Raw genomic sequence first — 19601 nt, forward strand, 5'->3', positions numbered from 1 at the left:
AAATACCTATAAAAATTAACAGTATCAGACAGGTAATTAGAAACATTGAATTTTTGAAAGTCATATTATCCCCAAAGGAGACAGGGAACATCATTTGAAAAAAGACATAGATCATTTGGTCTGATTCTCTCTTTACCAATAGGAAAACAGTCCGGTGGCCACATATCCATTTGCGACAATACTCAGACTGCATACTTCCTAATTCGTTGTCCTTTCCTATTATATCTTGTTGTTTTTGCAGAGGAGTTGGAGTTTGGCTTTCTTCAGCCAAGTCCTGAAGAAGACTTAAATAGGCTGATATACGGTGTGTGTATGTGCTCGGGTGTGTAATTTTAGGTGTATAAAGCATTATGGGCAACAATATAATTGTTAACAGAGTCGTCTTATGCTTCAGAAGAGTTTTATAAACTTTGTCTTATTTAATCGTTCCAACAGTCTGTGAGCTAGTGACTCATATTATTAACCCCATTACAAAGATGAGAAATGTGAGATTTGGAGTTGCCAGAGTCAAGCAGTTAATAATAGAAGATATGGGATTCAAACCCAAGTCTTTCTGACTTCAGAATCTACATTGTTACCTCATGTAACTGTCACAGAAACCTATCGGGTAGGGGTTATTTTTTGTTTTATATATGTATGTGTATGTGTGTGTGTGTGTATATATATAGATACATAAAACAGGTGAGGAAACTTAGGTTTAGAGAGATTAAGAAACTTTTATCAATATATCAACTAACTTCTATACTTGGAAAACATGTGACAGACTTCTACTAAATATTAGCAGATTTAGTATGTATGTTTATTTCTGTTAACTCCACAGTCAGTTCAGTTGCTCAGTCATGTCTGACTCTTTGCAACCCCGTGGACTGCAGCATGCCAGGCTTCCATGTCCATCACCAACTCCCAGAGCTTGCTCAAACTCAATGTCCATCCAGTCAGTGATGCCATCCAACCATCTTATCCTCTGTCGTCCCCTTCTCCTCCTGCTTTCAATCTTTCCCAGCATTAAGGTCTTGTCCAAGGAGTCAGTTCTTCGCATCAGGTGGCCACAGTATTAGAGTTTCAGCTTCAGCATTAGTCTTTCCAATGAATATTCAGGACTGATTTCCTTTAGGACTGACTGGTTTGATCCACTACAAAAACAGCAGAAGTATAATACATATGGACAAAGAGAAGAGGAGCAGAGGTATTGGCAGATGAATGAACCCCCCAAAATTTGGGGTTATAGATACCCAGCAGACAAGTGGTAACTGACTGCAGAATTGACAAAGCCGAATTCTAAAGTCATGGAGGAGGGACAAAAAGAGTCAAACTAATCTGCCCATAAAACCCAATAAATAGGTGGAAATTAGATTCTTGATATGCCTCTACAGGCAGAGAGTAACATGAAGCTGAAAATGAAACAATTGTTAGAAAGTTTATTGAAAGCACATTTAGGTACTGTCACCCACTACCTTGATCTCCATCCCAAGCTGGCACTAGTAGACAATTGGTTTTTCACCATCCCAGCAGAAGACGGGAAAGTTACTCTTCAGAGATTGAACCACAGATGTTCCAGATGCCAGGCCTAGCTGAGAATGTGCCTAAAACACTTTGTTGAAAACCTTAGTGTCAAGAGAATGTCTGCTTGTTAAATAATCAGTATCCTCTTCCTGGGCTTCCCTGGTGGCTCAGTGGTAAGAATATGCCTGCCAATGCAGGGGACATGGGTCCAATCCCTGAGTTGGGAAGATCCCCTGGAGAAGGAAATGGCAACCCACTCCAGTTTCCACTCTTGCCTGGGAAATCCATGGACAGAGGAGTCTGGTGGGCTAGAGTTCAGGGGGCTCACAGAAGAGTCATACACAACTGAGCAACTAAACAACAAAAACATCCTCTTCCCATTATACTTCTAGAATGCTCTTAGTCAACCTTAAACTTTCTAAAGCAGGAGATAAGAGGAGTCCAGCCTGGGGACCAGTATTTGAGGGCTCTCAGTTCAAATGGACTGGGCAGGCCCATCACTTTAAGTTGATGCCCATCAGTCAGTGAATCCCACTCATGCATCTAAGGCTTCCAGTTGATTTTTATTCCTTATATTTTAATATCAGTAGTCAACCAGAGAAAGTCTTATGAATAGATTTGAGAATATGTATATTAAATGTGCAAAACCCAAAACAAATCCGAGGAAGCAGAAGCAATGCAAGTCATAGAAGAAAACTTCTCCCCCGCCCCAAAATCAAATATTTATAACTAAATATTTTCAGAGATGGTTTTGCTTCCATTAAAGAAAAGTGAAAGTGAAGTCTCTCAGTCGTGTCCGACTCTTTGCCACCCCATGGACTGTAGCCTACCAGGCTCTTCCATCCATGGCATTTTCCAGGCAAGAATACTGGAGTGCGTTGCCATTTCCTTCTCCAGAAGATCTTCCCGACCCAGGGTTTGAACCCGGGTCTCAAGCATTGTAGGCAGACGCTTTACCGTCTGAGCCACCAGGGAAGTCCAAGCATTAAAGAAAATAGGATGCCATTTAAAAAAAAAATAAGAAAGCTCTTGAGATTAAAAATATAATCAGACATTTTTTTAAATTAGAGAAGTTGGAAGATAAAATTGAGATAGACCAAATAGTGAAACAAAAAATAGTAAAATAGATGAAAGCCAGACAATTAGAGACGTGATCGGGGGTCCAATATCTGACTTCTTAGTCTTTCTTAGACTTTCAGAAACAGAGAAGAATGGAGACATCCTCAGATAACACAAAAGAAATTTATCAACTGAAGGATATGAGTTTACATAATGAAAAGGAAGTAGTCACTTACGGATGTGGGAGTTGGACCAGAAAGAAGGCTGAGCACCAAAGAATTGATGCTTTCAAACCGTGGTGCTAGAAAACACTCTTGAGAGTCCCTTGGACAGCAAGATCAAACCAGTCAATCCAAAGGGAAGTCAGCCCCTGAATACTCTTTGAAAGCCCTGATGCTGAAGCTCTTAATACTTTGGCCACCTGATGCAAACAACCAGCTCATTAGAAAAAACCCTGATGCTGGGAAGGATTGAAGGCAAAAGGAGAAGAGGGCAACAGAGGATGAGATGGTTGGATAGCATTACTGATTGAATGGATGTGAACTTGGGCAAACTCCGAGTGTTGGTGAGGCACAGGGAGGCCTGTTGTGCTGCAGTGCGTGGGGCTGAAAAAAGTCTGACATGACTTAGCAACTGAACAACAATGAAAAGGACCAACCAACTTAATGTAATAAAAAAGACTGTAATGGCAAATCATAAAATTTCAGAAAACTGAGGATAAAGAAAACCCTAAAGGGATCTTGGTCTTGAGTAGGGATGGGGGCTGTAGAAACATCCTGAGTACAGAGATCTGAATAGCATTGGACTTCCTACTACATTGAAGCAAGAAAATAATTGGGAATAAGTTCAAAATTTTAAGAAGTGATTTTTAACCTAGAATTTTATGCCCAAACTTTCATTCAAGTGTAGGGTAAAACCCATTTTGAGATATTTGGGGTCTCAAAATATTTACCTGCCTTACAAATACAGATACATAGAACACTGAAGGAAAGAAAAAATCTCATAATTAGTAACTTTAGAAAAGGTAGAAAGGTAAAGAAGGAAATTTGATCATGATATATACTCTGTGATTCAGTTATGAATAATATTGATTTAGCCAAAAATTGTAGCAGTTATGTTGAGTGTCATGATGAGGATAGGGAAGTATGTTGGAGGGTAGGTTGGGATGAGACTGTAACAGAGCCATAGTATCACCTCCCATACTAGAAACTCTGTTTTTCAAAAAAGCCAAAGAGTTGCAATTACGCATTTTCTTCAGAAATAAAAAACAGCTAAAAGTATGTGAAGTATGAGAGGTCTGTTCTTTTTCTTTGTAGGCTTTGTGCTGTTTGACCTTTACAAGTATGTTTGTATATTATTTTTTATGAAAAGCATAGACCACATTTAGGGAGCAGTAGGTAAATTTTAACAGAATGGAATCAGGAAGTGTAGGTTTAGAACATATCACTAAAGTAGAAAATGAGGGTTTGATAGCACTGTATTACCTATGGTCCTGAACTGAGCAGTTCCTAGTTATCATCTGATTTCTTCCTCCTAGAAGACAGGCAAGAAGGATGTTATCCCTCTTTGACGATTGTGAAAATTGAATTTTGAGGCTCTAAGACCTTTTTGATTTCTAATCTGTTACTATGCCTCAAACATAAGTATGTTTGAATCTTTCTAAATTAATTATTATTTTTTTCAACCAAGAGAAGATAGCAGATATTAAAAAGCTTCTACTTTGACATCATGGGAAGGAATATATGGAAAAAAATGTGTGTGTATATGTAATGAGTATATGTGTACTGGTATACAAGTATCTGTAATGTAAGACCTGGCATTATGAGAGTACAAGGTAAGAAAATGCGTGTTAGATAGATTTTCTCAGAAGGCAGCATATGGAATGGGTACTCTGGGTAAAGTACAATTTCTGTAGTCTTCTCTCTCCATACCCCTTGAAAGAGATTGGGATAAAAAAATTTAGCTGGACAGGATTAAAGGAACCCAAAGAATCAATAGACAAAAGTGATCTACAGTTATCAAACAATATATGACATGAGAAAGCCTTTAGGGAAGTAAAAAGCACATAATGTTAAATTATCATGAGTGTAGTCACTTGATAAAAGTTTTATTGGCTTGTTAGAAAAAAAATCATATTGGCTTTGATCAAAATACGAAAGAGTCTTTTCAAAGTAAAACTTTAATTTGTGTCTCTTAGCTTTCAGTAAATATTTATTGAATTAGTGAGACATTACTTTGGGGAGAAAGCAAAAGTTACAACATTAAATAGCATGATATATTTCTGAAAATTCTTCCGGTAAGACTGGGGAAACCCCCACTGCCAAAGCAGTTTATTTATAGCTAGACCAAAAAAAAAAAAAAAATCCATTTGTGTATCTCCGTCTTCATTGGTCCCTGAGGAGCAGAATTTTACTTAAAAGGCATTTTCATTTTAAAACATTCTCCCTTGTGACATGGTATTTGTAGGAATTAAAAACATTCCTACTTAGATTATGTTAATGTCATGTATAGTTAGTGGTCATTATATTACAGATATATGTGTAGCCTTAGCCTACAGAGCACTGGAAATAAGACAATTTAAATCCTAGTTCTCAGTGTGTTAGGTAATATAATCTGTCAGAACTTCAGAAGGATACTTACCTTTAAGTGAAGAAGACTCTAATATAGGAGTCAATTCAAGATCAGATGCATGTTGCATTGATGTAAAACTCTTCACATTGTTACTGCATTTACTTTATAAATAAAGTGTTTGGATCACTTTTTCTGAGATAGGTAGTGAAAAGAGCATGGATTTTGGAATCTCTGGCTCTTGGTTCTCTACTCTGTAAAATGGAGTCCCTTGGACTGCAAGGAGATCCAACGAGTCCATTCTGAAGGAGATCAGCCCTGGCATATCTTTGGAAGGAATGATGCTAAAGCTGAAACTCCAGTACTTTGGCCATCTCATGCGAAGAGTTGACTAATTGGAAAAGACTCTGATGCTGGGAGGGTTTGGGGGCAAGAGGAGAAGGGGATGACAGAGGATGAGATGGCTGGATGGCATCACTGACTCGATGGACGTGAGTCTCAGTGAACTCTGGGAGTTGGTGATGGACAGGGAGGCCTGGCATGCTGCGATTCATGGTGTCTCGAAGAGTCGGACACGACTTGAGTGAGTGATCTGATCTGATCCCCTTGTTAGCATTATTGTGAAAAAATGATGCTGTCACATCTTAAGTATATAGATATAGAATTGTGCATGATGGCACCATAGAAACTCAATGAAAGATTGCCACTGTTATTTTCTTGTTGCAAAGAGTCAGTCTCCCAGTAACTTAACAGGGCCTGCTGGAAATGAGCTTATACCCTCAGAGGAAAGACCCTGGGTGACTGTGGAGGAGCTTGGTGAGCCTCTTTCTCTCGGGGATCATAACCCCCTAAAGTCCTGCCTTGATGGTTTACTCCCTTATATTATTGCCGTTTTATGTATTTTGTTCTGCTTTTTTTTTTTTTTTTTTAGTTTTATTTTATTTTATTTTTAAACTTTACAATATTGTATTAGTTTTGCCAAACATCGAAATGAATCCGCCACAGGTATACATGTGCTCCCCATTCTGCTTTTATAATATGTTCCACAGGAGAATTAGTCCTGAAGTTTTCCAACATTAAGATACATATATTTAGATGTACTTTATCAAGGAACAAGTCACTGGGGATTACAGTAAGAGCTTTACTAGTTTAGAGATTGAAAAGAAATAGTTTAGGGACTGAAGTGGTAAAGAGGTATCATTTTAACTGAACTTTAAAAACGAGTTTTATTAGGAAAAAATAAAACTATGACAAAGTATTTTAAGCTCCAAAGGCCTAAATGTTGTTGTTCAGTTACTAAGTCATGTCCAACTCTTTGTGACCCCATGAACCGCTTCCCTGTCCTTCACTGTCTCTCAGAGTTTGCTCATACTCATGTCCTTTGAGTCAGTGATGCCATCCCACCATCTCATCCTCTGTCACCCCCTTCTCCTCCTGCCTTCAATCTTTCCCAACATCAGGGTCTTTTCCAATGAGTCAGCTCTTCGCATCAGGTGGCCAAAGTAATGGGAGTTTCAGCACCAACTCTTCCAATGAATATTCAGGGTTGATTTCCTTTAGGAATGAGTGGTTTGATCTCCTTGCTGTCCAAGGAACTCTCAAGAGTCTTCTTCAGCAGCACAATTCAAAAGCATCAATTCTTTGGCGCTCAGCCTTCTTTATGGTCCAACTGTCACATCCGTACATGACTGGAGAAGCTATGGAAAAACCATAGCTTTGAATATTAGAGCATTTGTTAGCAAAATGATGTCTCTGCTTTTTAATACACTGTCTAGGTTTGTCATTCTTCTTCCAAGGAGCATTTATATACTTAATAGAGACCATGTCAGTTCAGTTCAGTCGCTCAGTCGTGTCCATCTCTTTGCGACCCCGTGAATCGCAGAACGCTAGGCCTCCTTGTCCATCACCAACTCCTGGAGTTCACTCAAACTCACGTCCATCAAGTCGGTGATGCCATCCAGCCATCTCATCCTCTGTCATCCCCTTCTCCTGCCTCCAATCCCTCCCAGCATCAGATTCTTTTCTAATGAGTCAACTCTTCACATGAGGTAGCCAAAGTACTGGAGCTTCAGCTTTAGCGTCATTCCCTCCAAAGAACACCCAGGGCTGATCTCCTTCAGAATGGACTGGTTGGATCTCCTTGCAGTCCAAGGGACTCTCAGGAGTATTCTCCAACACCACAGTTCAAAAGCATCAATTTTTCGTCGCTCAGCTTTCTTCACAGTCCAACTCTCACATCCATACATGACCACAGGAAAACCATAGCCTTGACTAGACGGACCTTTGTTGGCAAAGTAATGTCTCTGCTTTTCAATATGCTATCTAGGTGGGATATAACTTTCCTTCCAAGGAGTAAGCGTCTTTTAATTTCATGGCTGCGGTCACCATCTGCAGTGATTTTGGAGCCCAGAAAAATAAAGTCCGACAGTTTCCACATCTATTTCCCATGAAGTGATGGGACCAGATGCCATGATCTTTGTTTTCTGAATGTTGAGCTTTAAGCCAACTTTTTCACTGTCCTCTTTCACTTTCATCAAGAGGCTTTTTAATTCCTCTTCACTTTCTGCCATAAGGGTGGTGTCATCTGCATATCGGTGGTGTAATATGTAGTAATTAAAAGTGTGTGCTTGAGAGGCAGGCAGTTACTGTGAGACCTTGGACAAGATTCATAATCCCTCTTAGTTTCTGTTGTGAATAGTACGTCTTATACAAATATTGTAAAGGTTACTGAGCTAATGCATGTAAAGCTCAGCATAGTGCTTGATCTGAAGTAAGCATTCAGTATATGTTAGCACCTGCTGTTAGCTTCCTTGTGAATAGGGCAGTATGGTTTCAACTTGAGATATAATGGAATAAGGTCAGAAAGATAAATTTGGGGCTACCTGATCTGGAATTAAAGGCCAAGGGATGTGATTTGCTTAGGAATTGGAGATGGACTTAAGGTTTTTGAGTAGGTGAATAACATCAATATAGAATCCTAAAGTGACAGAGCTACAGGATCCCTTAGAGTTCATAATCTAGATTCTTCCTTTCTCAAATGGGGAACGGGAGACCCAGAGCAGTAATACAGTTAAGTTAGTTGCAGAACTGGGACTAAAGTCCAGGTCTCAGACTTCCCTGGCTCAAACATGACAAAAAATAAGTCCAAAGGATTGTTCAGCATTGGTCAAGTGCTTAGAAATTGGGCATTTCCAGCAGCTTTGGAAAAGTGTTCAGATTTTGATGTGGATTAAATAAAATAAAAAGTCTTTTCATTGGTGCTTTCAACCAAACAAATTAAGATTTGAAAAATCTTAATTAGTTAACAAGTTTTCTTTATCAGTAGCAGTCACTTCGTTAGGGGAAATAAAAACATATGAAACATATGACTTTAGAAAGCTTTCATTTGTATTTATATTATTTGTACTGCTAGTGAGATTGGAGGGTGAAGTTTTTGCTTAAATAAAATTGAATATCATTGCTTATTGTTTTAAAGTTGCTGTTTCCCAGGAATTTTAAATAGGAAAACATAAAAAATTTAATTCCAGGAGGGCTCTTACTACCTACGTAATAAGCCATTACTACATAGACACTAATAGAGCTTGATTGACTATATTTCTCTATGCTGTTAAGTTTTTAGGTTAGTAGACAAAGATCTAACTGATTATAGCTTTATACATTAATAATATAATAAGATAACTTTTAAATCTTTAATTATTTCTTGTTAGTTGTTTCTTAGGTAGCCTAATGGTTCAGACAGTAAAGAGTCCGCCTGCAATGTGGGAGACCTGGGTTCAATCCCTGGGTTGGAAAGATCCCCTGGAGGAGGGGATGGCAACCCATTCCAGTATGCTGGCCTCGAGGATCCCCATGGACCGAAGAGCCTGGCAGGCTATAATCCATGGGGTCACAAAGACTTAGACACAGCTAAGCGACTAAGCAGGATTGTTTCTTAAAATTAACTCTTTACTTTGGAAAATTAAAATCTTAAACATGAATTTTCTTCTATATTGAGAGTGATTTTGAAAAGATTTTATTTTTAGCATGTTAACAGTTTATAAAATCTTTAGATGAATGATATCAGTCAAATAATACAATCTGTTTTAAGAAGTATTAAAAGGGCATTTGATGTGCACTTTTGCTCAGTAATAATAATACAGTTGAAATATTTGGTATTCATCACAATTATCAGAAACATACATTTGAAATGTGACTTTATATAAAATAATTTTGTCTTCTAATTTAGCTGACTCATAAATTACTACCTTGACACCTTTTACTCATAGTGACACTTACTGTCTTCACTTTTGTCAGTTGAAAGTTCTTGAGCATTTTCTGCGTCTTGGGTCTTTCCATGATGGGGTACTGTGAAGGAGAATCAACAATAACAAAGCAGGAAAAGATTGATGGTGCAGTTAGCAGTTGTGCCTTATCTATACATGATTTGGGACAGTTTTGCCAAGCACTGAATAATTTTCCTGTGGGAAACTTGAGCCCTAAAAGGAAATGAACACAGCTAAAAGGCTGAATCTCACATGGGACTTAGATTTATTTTTAGAATGGCACTATGATGCCATATTTGGATTGAAACAATGATAACCATACCTTATTTTATTAAAAAGTCATGTTTTTTGAAGAAGCCATTTAATTTTCTATTACACTGTGTATATAGATCCAACATAATGAGTATGTAACTGTTTGGCTGGTAACCATGCTAAAGTGTTTTAAAGTTAGAGGCACCTAGTTGGCAAACATTTCTGGAGGCTGCTTTTCGAGTCTGCTTTCTGCAATAAAAGATTGTTTGGCACGTTCATTAATTATAGAATATAGTTGTCTTTTTGCTGTGTTATGTTTGGGGGAAGTCGTTTTCTTACTGGAAGGGAAGCAAGAGGAAAGAAGAATCAGTAGCACTAGGTGTGGGTAGAGTTAGTTGATTGTCTTGAAGTAAATGAAGTCTTTACTAAATGAGTCAGTAGAGAAACCCAAATGGATTTTTCCTCTGAGAAATGATGTTTTTGAAAGATAATCAGCAAAGGTGTTTTATACTGAGTTCTAGAGTGTTCTGCTTAGCCTGGATCATAGGTTTGAAAAAGTTATTGCACTATTTATATTTTGCGTCAGCTTTTCTGCTACCTTTATTATTATCTTCTTTATAATTTTATTTGGTTAAAATAAATTATGATGTCGATAATATATATTGGATTTCTGAATTGGATGCTATCTAAAATTGCAGATCCCTCACAGTTCACTGAGTTTCAAATATGGGAAAATTTGCCAAATACACATTTTGCTTTTGGCTTCTCTCCCAAGGTTGGAAATACGCCAGCATCATAAATCTCAAGTCTGATGGGAAAAAGCTGTTACTGATGGACAAGGCTTAATGCTACCTGCTTCCCATGCAGTATTTAATTTCCTTCTCATAAACTTTGTAAGACAGTGAGCATTGCATAAATTTTACAGATAGTGATATTAAGGCTCACACTAGTTAAGTGACTTGTCCGAGGTCACACAGTTAGCAAGTAAGAGAGGCAGTTTTTAGCGATAGAACTGCTTGACCCAGAGTCAGTATTCTATGGCATTGTGTTCTGTTACCTGGTGTGACCTCGTTATAGCACCTAAAATCTGTCTTTGGTATTTGTCAGAGGTCCAACTCCAGTCTTCACATAGTTGTGGCCAGATTATGAAATGCCTTCAGTTACTTCCATGTTTGCGGAAATCTAGTTACACTTTGTTATGTGTATGATGTGTTTGGAGTGGAAATTTTGAAACATTAATTACTGAATGTGTTAGGCTCTCAGTCATGTCCAACTTTTTGCAAGCCCATGGACTATAGCCCACCAGGCTCCTCTGTCCATGAAATGTTTCAGGCAAGAATACTGAAGTGGGTTGCCTTTTCATTCTTGAGAGGATCTTCCTGACCCAAAGATCAAACCCGTATCTTCTGTATCTCCTGCACTGGCAGGTGGATTCTTAACCACTGAGCCACCCGGGAAGCCCCAATTACTGAATACCTATACAGTATTTCAGTTATTTAAATATGTTAAAGATTAATTTCTTACCTTCTTTGGTTGAGCTTTTAAAGTGTTTTATTAAATGTTATCCAATGAATATTTTACTAGAATTATGAGTTTTGTATCTGAGAGTAAATCACCAGGATAAATACACAAAGCAGTGTCTACCCACAAATCTGGTTTACACTGAAGTTCCTGCTTACTGCACTGGTGTGGAATAACAGCATTGCAAGTTGAAAGAAAACTAATTTGAAGATAAATGGTGCTAGTTACATAGGGACAAGTAAAATTATGTTTGCACAGATATACATTTTTATGTTCTTGAAATCTGAATTTAAGATAAAAATGTACACTGTCAGTGTTAAGTGAGCCCATCAAACAGATATTTATTTCTAGAATTCTTGTTGATTAAACTATAAATGGAATTGAGGGGCTTTAATATGTTTTATGGGTTTCCCAGGTGGTGCAGTGATAAAGGAATCTACCTACCAATGCAAGAGACACAGGAGACACGGGTTCAATTCCTGGGTCAGAAAGATCGCCTGGAGTAGGAAATGGCAACCCGCTCCAGTATTCTTTCCTGGAAAATTCCATGGACAGGGGAACCTGGTGGGCTACAGTCCATGGGGACACACACAGTGGGACACAGCTAAACATGCTCACACACACCATTTGTTTTTTACAAATACACTGTACCTCGTATTACTGAGGTATTGAGGTCTACCGTCTTAGAATATTTATAATTCAGAGAAGTAAGAAAATGTAAATAAGAAAGAGATTTGGGAAATAGAACATTAAGAAAATGATTTTACCTCAAGAAGGTTTTTGGTCCTTATTTATTCATTTTTAGGCATAGTACTTCTTAAATTTCATTTTCCTTCTTTTGAGTTTTTATCCTAAGGAATTTAAAAAACTAAGTCTTTAAAATCACTTCTGACAATCTGTAGCTGATTTTTAAAGAGCAAAATGTAGCCAAAAAATTATTTTGTTTCTGTGAAATATATTGTGAAGATAAGATATAGCATGGTGGATTTGAGTGGACTTGTTTTGTTTTCTTAAGTATTACATGATGGCTTTTAACAAAGCATTTATTGCATTCCAAATAATCTTAAGAAGATCTAACTTTTTCTTTAAGCAACAAGTTACTTTGGAAATAATAATCTTCTCTATGCTGGTTATTTCTCATGGCAGCCTTCCACTGCATTTTCTTTGTTTGGGTACTTTCTTTTTCTTCCTGCCATTCTTAGCTTTCTATTTTTCAACTTGAGTTTACAAAGGGTGTGTATTCAAAGAGTTTCCGTCAGTTCCCAGTACCTTGTTAATCCTGAGAAGTTACTCATTGAGCCAATTCTCACAGTAAGGTATAAAAATAGTCATCCAGAAAAATTACAGAACTTGGTACCACTGTGATTTGAACTAATGGATGACTTTCAAAACCAAGATGGGACCAAAAAACAGCACAAATGTTATTTCCTTAGATTTTTGTCTGCACGAATTATTTTAGACAAGCCTTACACTTTAAGAAAGTAACAAAGCCTTGCTGGTGCTTTCTCATATACACTAAAAAGAGCTTAGGAATTGGGGACAAGAAAGAAATCACCTAAAAATTAATTACATGAACAGAGACTCTTTTTTTTTTTATTACTATTGAGCTTGTACCCACAGCATTCATTTCAACAGTTTTATTCCACAGATTCAGTGCAGCATTTTATTGAGTGCCCAAGTAAGTGCAAATCTTAACATGATACGTTTGTTTCAATTAGTGAGCCAGCGTTGATACATTACTGTTAAGCAGAGTCCATGCTTTAGAGTTCCATCATTTATTCTTAATGTCCGTTTTCTCTTCCATAGCCCATCTAGGATACTACATTTTGTTTAGTCCTCCTCTCTCCTTAGGCTTCTCTTGTCTGTAGCAGTTTCTTAGACTTTCCTTGTTTTTGATGACTTTGATGGCTATAAGGAATGCTGGTCAGGTATTTATAGAATATCCCTCGTTTGGAATTTGTCTGGTGTTTTTCTCCTAAGTTTTTGAGTTTGGGGGAAGAAGAATACGTAGCCAACCCCCGTTTTCATTACCTCAGATCGAGGGTACGTGCTGTGCTGTCAGCATGACTCGTCCCTGTTGGTGTGCACCGTGAGCATCTGACTGAGGCTGTGTCTGTCAGAGTTCTTCAGTGTTGTGACTTTTTCGCCCTGTTACCATCCTGTACGCTTCTGAAGGAAGACTCTGGGCACAACCAGCAGAGGAGTGGGCTCCCTCCATGAGGGCACGATGGTTACAGAAATTATTTGGAGCTCTCTCTGGAAGATTTGCCTCTTCCCCTCTGCCCCCATTTATTTACTTATTTGTTCATTTATTTATATAAGCATAGATCCATGGATATTTCTTTTATACTTTAGCTTATAATCTAGTATTACTACATTAATTTTATTGCTCAAATTGTTCCGGCTGTGGCTACCAGAAACTATGTTTGGCACATACTTCACTTTGACATGTTCCCATGGTTATGGGTGGTTTTCTTTGTGGTGTGAGTTGGGGGGAAGTGCTTCCTTATCCTCTGCCAATTCTCGATGTTCTGGGATTATCTTGTGTATCTCCTACCCCAGTCCTGGAATCAACCGTTTCCAAAAGGAGCCTAGTGCCTTCTATTGGTAAATGGTATTGGAAACCAAGATTCTGGCACCAGATGTGTTCGTTGCTTGCTGACTGACAATGTACTCAGTCGTGTCTGGCTCTGTGATCCCATGCACTGTGGCCCGCCAGGCTCCTCTGTCCATGGGATTTCCCGGGCAAGAATCCTGGAGTGGGTTGCCATTTCCAGGTTGCCTCTTCCAGGGGATCTTCCTGACTCAGGGATCAAACCCATGTCTTCTGTGGCGCCTGCATTGTCAAGACCACTGAGTCACTTGGGAAGCTTCTCAACTGACAGAATGAGGGAATGTTTGCATGATAGTGCCTTTCTTTCCCCTCTATATTTGTCAACATGGGTTCAGCAAAAAATGCATTGGAGTTAGAATGGGATGGAGTCTGTAAATTTTATATGCCATTCTCTGCAACTTTAGAGACAGTTCTTATATACAGACCAGAAGGAAGCTGAGACAAGTATATAAGTGACAGTTCCAAAACAGGAGGGCAGTTATGTAAAGGTGATACCAATGTCGTGTGTAAATTGGAGTGTACAACTTTTCTGGAGGACAGATTGGCACTGCAACTCAAATCCCAAAACATAAGAGTTATGCTGGATCTTTTAGGGAAAAGATTGATTGCACAAATCATCTCTTCCCCTTCAGAATCACAACTCTGCTTCACAGCCTTGTTTATAGCAAAAGTAGTAGAACAGCCTGAATATACCGGAGTCTGAGATTCAGCCTAGTAAATTTTGGTATGGCCATGTTACTGTCCACTAAAAATGCTAGGATAGGATAACTGTCAAATAACAGAAAAAGAGGCTCAGGACATTTTACAGTTAGTAAAAGTTAATTTTCAAAACAATATAAACTCAATTTTAAAAATAATTTTATAAAAGCTAGGCATATGCTCACCAAACATAAGCTACAGTTATTTGAGTTATGAAATTATCTCTTTTTTTCCCCAGTATTATAATTGTAAGGAAGCAGAAATGTTTTACTAAAATAAGAAAACAAAAAGGGCTTGTTATTATACTAAGAAAATTAAAGGTTAGATTTGTCTTTTTAAAATGCAGTAAGGTGTAACATTGAACTTCCCTGGTGGCTTACACAGTAAAGAATCCGCCTGCAATGCAGGAGACCTGGGTTCGATCTGGGTCGGGAAGATCCCCTGGAGAAGGGAATGGCAGCCCACTCTGGTATTCTTGCCTGAAGAATTCCATGGACAGAGGAGCCTGGCGGGCTACAGTCCATGGGATCGCAAAGAATCAGACACAACCAAGTAGCTAACACTTAAAGCTGTATCATTAATTTGGGGTTATGTTTAGGGAACAGTGACTAGTCCCATTTTATAAGAGTATGGGAACAGGAAATAGAGAGTCAGATTTTAGTGTGAAGTGTTAATTCTCTGTATTTGTTTAGTGAATACATTTTTAAAGTGCTATTATTTTATAGTATTTTAGTAAAATTATTTCCAGCAATGTATGTACACATTCCATTATATGAATGGTAATATGTTTGTCTTTTTTTTCCCCCTGTTAATGGACATTTGAGGTTTCTAGTTGTGGGCCATTGCAAATAATATTATTATAAACATTTTTGTGTATGTTTTTTCCTCTTGGATACAAGGTTTTGTTTATCCTGTGTGAAACAAAATGAAATTTGGAATAAAATTGCTGGGTCTTTGTAAATGCCTATTTAACTTTACAGGAAACTGCCTTGTAAGTCACTGAAGTGGTTGTATCATTTAGTATCTCCACTAGCAACAATTAAGAGTTCCAGTTGTCTCATATCCTCACCAACATTTGGTATTGTCTTTTTATTTTAGCCAGTATAATATGTTTTAACGTGTATGTTTAGAATTTCTGAGTTTTGTATACTGTTTGTGTTACTGCTTGAAATATAAGGGACAATATGCCACTATAATTATAGGGTTTCATTTAAATCTTTATTGCATTGCTGCTATAGAACTATACACTTTGGAGAGTTGACTTTTGTAAAATACAGCAAATATTTTTAACATTCATTATTACATGGGGAAGAAGTGTTCAGAGGCATATACATTTCAAGTTGTAGTATCTTGTTATAAAATTTCTGCAAGTAAAACATATAAAGTTAATCAACAGTAACATGTCAGTGTATTCTAAATCATTCCAAAGATCTTCTCTCTGGTCATGTTGCTGGTGACAAGTTATCATGTTGTATATTTAGAGGACTTGGCAAACTTCAGCAAATCCAGCATGCTTCTTGTTTTGAAAATAAAGTTTTACTAGAATGAAGAAATGCTTATTCATTTACATTTTGTCTGTGGTTACTTCTACTGTGCAGAGGGAGAGTTGAGTAAATATTTGCCATCTGGCTCTTAACAGAAAAAGTTGGCAGAATGTTACTAATGCACAATCGTATGGCAGTTTTGTTTTCTTCTGGACAGTAAAACTGTTGTTTTCTTAGAATAAATGAAGCAGCCAAAGCATAGAGCCAGTTGATTAAAAGAACTACATCTGCCATGACTTCAGTAACTTTCAGGACATATCACCTTACAATACTTTTGCCATTTCTTGTTCCTATAAGGTTTAATTGTTCTTCATGATTGCCTTAAGTACATTTGTAAGCTCAGTCGCTCAGTCATATCCAACTGTTTCTGACTCCATGGACTGCACCCCACCAGGCTTCCCTGTCCATCACCAACTCCCAAAGCTTGCTCAAACTCATGTCCATCAAGTCGGTGATACCATCCAATCATCTCATCCTGTGTTGTCCCCTTCTCCTCCTACCTTCAGTCTTTCCCGGCATCAGGGTCTTTTCCAGTGAGTCAGTTCTTCGTATCAGGTGGCCAAAGTATTGAAGCTTCAGTATCAGTCCTTCCAATGAATATTCAGGACTGATTTCCATTAAGATTACTGGTTTGATCTCCTCACAGTCCAAGGGACCCTCAAGAGTCTTCTCTAACACCACAGTTCAAAAAGCATCAATTCTTCAGTTCTCAGCTTTCTTTATAGTCCAACTCTCATATCCATACATGACTACTGGAAAAACTGTAGCTTTGACTAGTTAAAAACTTTCACATTTGTAAAAGCTTTACTAAGTACAGTCTGCTGAAAAGATGTACTTGGCTGATGTAATTTGGCTGTGAATATTGTCATCCAGTATACTTTATGCTAACAAGTGCCCTGTATCAGCTATGTCTGTGTTTAACTGCTTAGAAATAAAAGGACTGTGTATCATGGTATAAATCTTAATTTTATAAGCACTTGAGTTTAGATGGTTTACAAAAGCTCTTTTCTGTGTTCTCTTAGGAAAGAATTGTCCAAAATGTTACTGTGATTTGTTTTCAGAATCTTTTCAAATTTAACAATGTCATTATTCTGATAGGAACTTACTAAATCCATCATTGTTAGAATTTTTGGATCATTTTTGTACAGGTTGGCTTCTGGCAAGTCAAATGGATTTATTCCCAAGTTGTTCAGCATATTTCCTAAGACCAAATATTTTAAGCACGTGATTCACATAGAACTCCTCGATTTATTATCATTCTTGAAGGCTTCAAAAATGCAGTATGTGAATTTTCAAAGTCACCTTCTCTGAAGGGCATTTTACCCCTTACTTACCTGATGACTTCCATGATCAAACAGTTAGAGGGAAGGCAGATGGATGAGAACTAACCAGTTACAGAGTTTTTTCAGAGAAGTGTTTTATGTTTTCCTATTCTATGTACATTTGAATTTCTAAATTATCCCTCTCATAACTGTGTATCCATTTTCAAGTTATCTTTATCGTCGGTCAGTCTGTTATGACTGACACAACTGGCATAGAATGTGCTGAAGCTTTTTGTACTTCTGTCATTCTTCATATAATTTTCTAACCTTCCTGTTTGTCTTAAGCCACAATCTATCATTCATAGCCTATTTCAGAGCTTTCATTTTTGTTTCATAAAATTCCAGAGTGATTTCATCTGACATTTTAAAAAAACAGAAATCTCTTTTGGAAATACAATTAGAGTGGAGATATAATTCAAGAATAGAATTTACAACTTTTTCAGAATAATTTATTGTAGCTGAACTTCAAATGTAGCTCAATAACATGTCTAGTCATCATTTTTGAAAAGTTTTGTCAATGTGGAATTTATTTTAATTATTGTTTTAGTGCTTTAAGTCCTCTTCCTCCTTTTTGTTTTTAAGTTCCTGAACCCTTCAGAAACTACTTAGTGCTGCTTTGGGTCATCTTCTTCAGTGCTTCAAAATTATCATTCTGATTTTCCAGATCTCCACTTGATTGAATTATTCTCTACAGAGTGTTCCAGGTAGTAGCTCTCCCCTCATCACCAAAAACTCATTCTTTTTAGTAGAGGCTCTGACTAACTTGCTCATTGTGGTTTTAATTGGCATTGTCCTGGTAACTGCCTTTTCATTTACTTATCTAATGTGTCTGCTCAAATTTTTGCCCATTTTATTAGGTCATGTCTTTACATTTTTATATATATTCTGAATATAGTTCCTTTTCAGATACATGTACTACTGGCCTATTTCTTCTCTTAATGACACATTTTATAAGCAGAAAATTTTTAATTTTGGTGAAATCCAATTATTTTTCCTCTAAATGACTCTAGGGGTGCAATAAGTTTTTGTCATGCTGCAGTTTCACAATTGAAGCAGATAACAACAATCTGTTGTTGTTTGAGCTATTCATGAAACAGTTTTATTTCAAAGATTTCTTAACTCCCAACATGCCTGTAGTTTTCTCTTTGTGTTGCTATTTTATATTCTATGTGTTTGTTAAAATTAAAACTGAGTTTTAATTTTAATTCAAGGGAATTCCCTGGCAGTCCAGAGGTTGGACTTGGCGCTTTCACTGTGGGGTCCTAGGTTCAATCCTTGGTTGGGGAACTAAGATCCTGCAATCTGCACAGTGTGGCCAAAAATACATACATAAAACTGAATTGAATAGAATTCATATATCCTAGGCTAAATAAAAACTATTAACCCACAGTAATATATATTAATATAGACTCCTTTTGTATCATTCTATTGATAATTGCAGGATGATTTATTTTGCATTTTGAGCTGAAGGACCCAGTCTTTACTCTGTTCTATTTCTTTCTCTTTTTTGTTTTGAGAAGACGCGTGAATCTTTATTATCACATTGTAGTGGAAAATGTTGAAATCATCTAAATGTTTATCCACAGTAGAATAGATAAATAACTCTATACATAAATAACTACATAGTTATACAGTTAAATCCACTTGAGCTATGTTTATCACCATAGATTAATCATTAAAATATCATCAGATCATCAGTCGCTCAGTCATGTCCGACTCTTTGTGACCCCATGAATCGCAGCACGCCAGGCCTCCTGTCCATCACCAACTCCCGGAGTTCGCTGAGACTCACGTCCATTGAGTCAGTGATGCCATCCAGCCATCTCATCCTCTGTTGTCCCCTTCTCCTCCTGCCCCCAATCCCTCCCAGCATCAGAGTCTTTTCCAGTGAGTCAACTCTTTGCATGAGGTGGCCAAAGTACTGGAGTTTCAGCTTCAGCATCATTCCTTCCAAAGAAATCCCAGGGCTGATCTCCTTTATGATGGACTGGTTGGATCTCCTTGCAGTCCAAGGGACTCTCAAGAGTCTTCTCCAACACCACAGTTCAAAAGCATCAATTCTTTGGTGCTCAGCCTTCTTCACAGTCCAACTCTCACATCCGTACATGACCACAGGAAAAACCATAGCCTTGACTAGACGAACCTTTGTTGGCAAAGTAATGTCTCTGCTTTTGAATATGCTATCTAGGTTGGTCATAACTTTCCTTCCAAGGAGTAAGCGTCTTTTAATTTCATGGCTGCAGTCACCATCTGCAGT

At 37.6% G+C, this 19601-nt stretch overlaps 1 protein-coding gene across 5 annotated transcripts in view; it reads left to right on the top strand.

The window, feature by feature from the left end:
• The window catches only part of RABGAP1 (RAB GTPase activating protein 1), a 169158-nt gene that overhangs the window by 103886 nt on the left and 45671 nt on the right, over positions 1 to 19601 (top strand). The gene's annotated exons all lie outside the window — the stretch shown is intronic.

This window comes from Bos javanicus, chromosome 11, assembly GCF_032452875.1.
Source record: "Bos javanicus breed banteng chromosome 11, ARS-OSU_banteng_1.0, whole genome shotgun sequence".
Taxonomy (NCBI): Eukaryota; Metazoa; Chordata; class Mammalia; order Artiodactyla; family Bovidae; genus Bos; species Bos javanicus.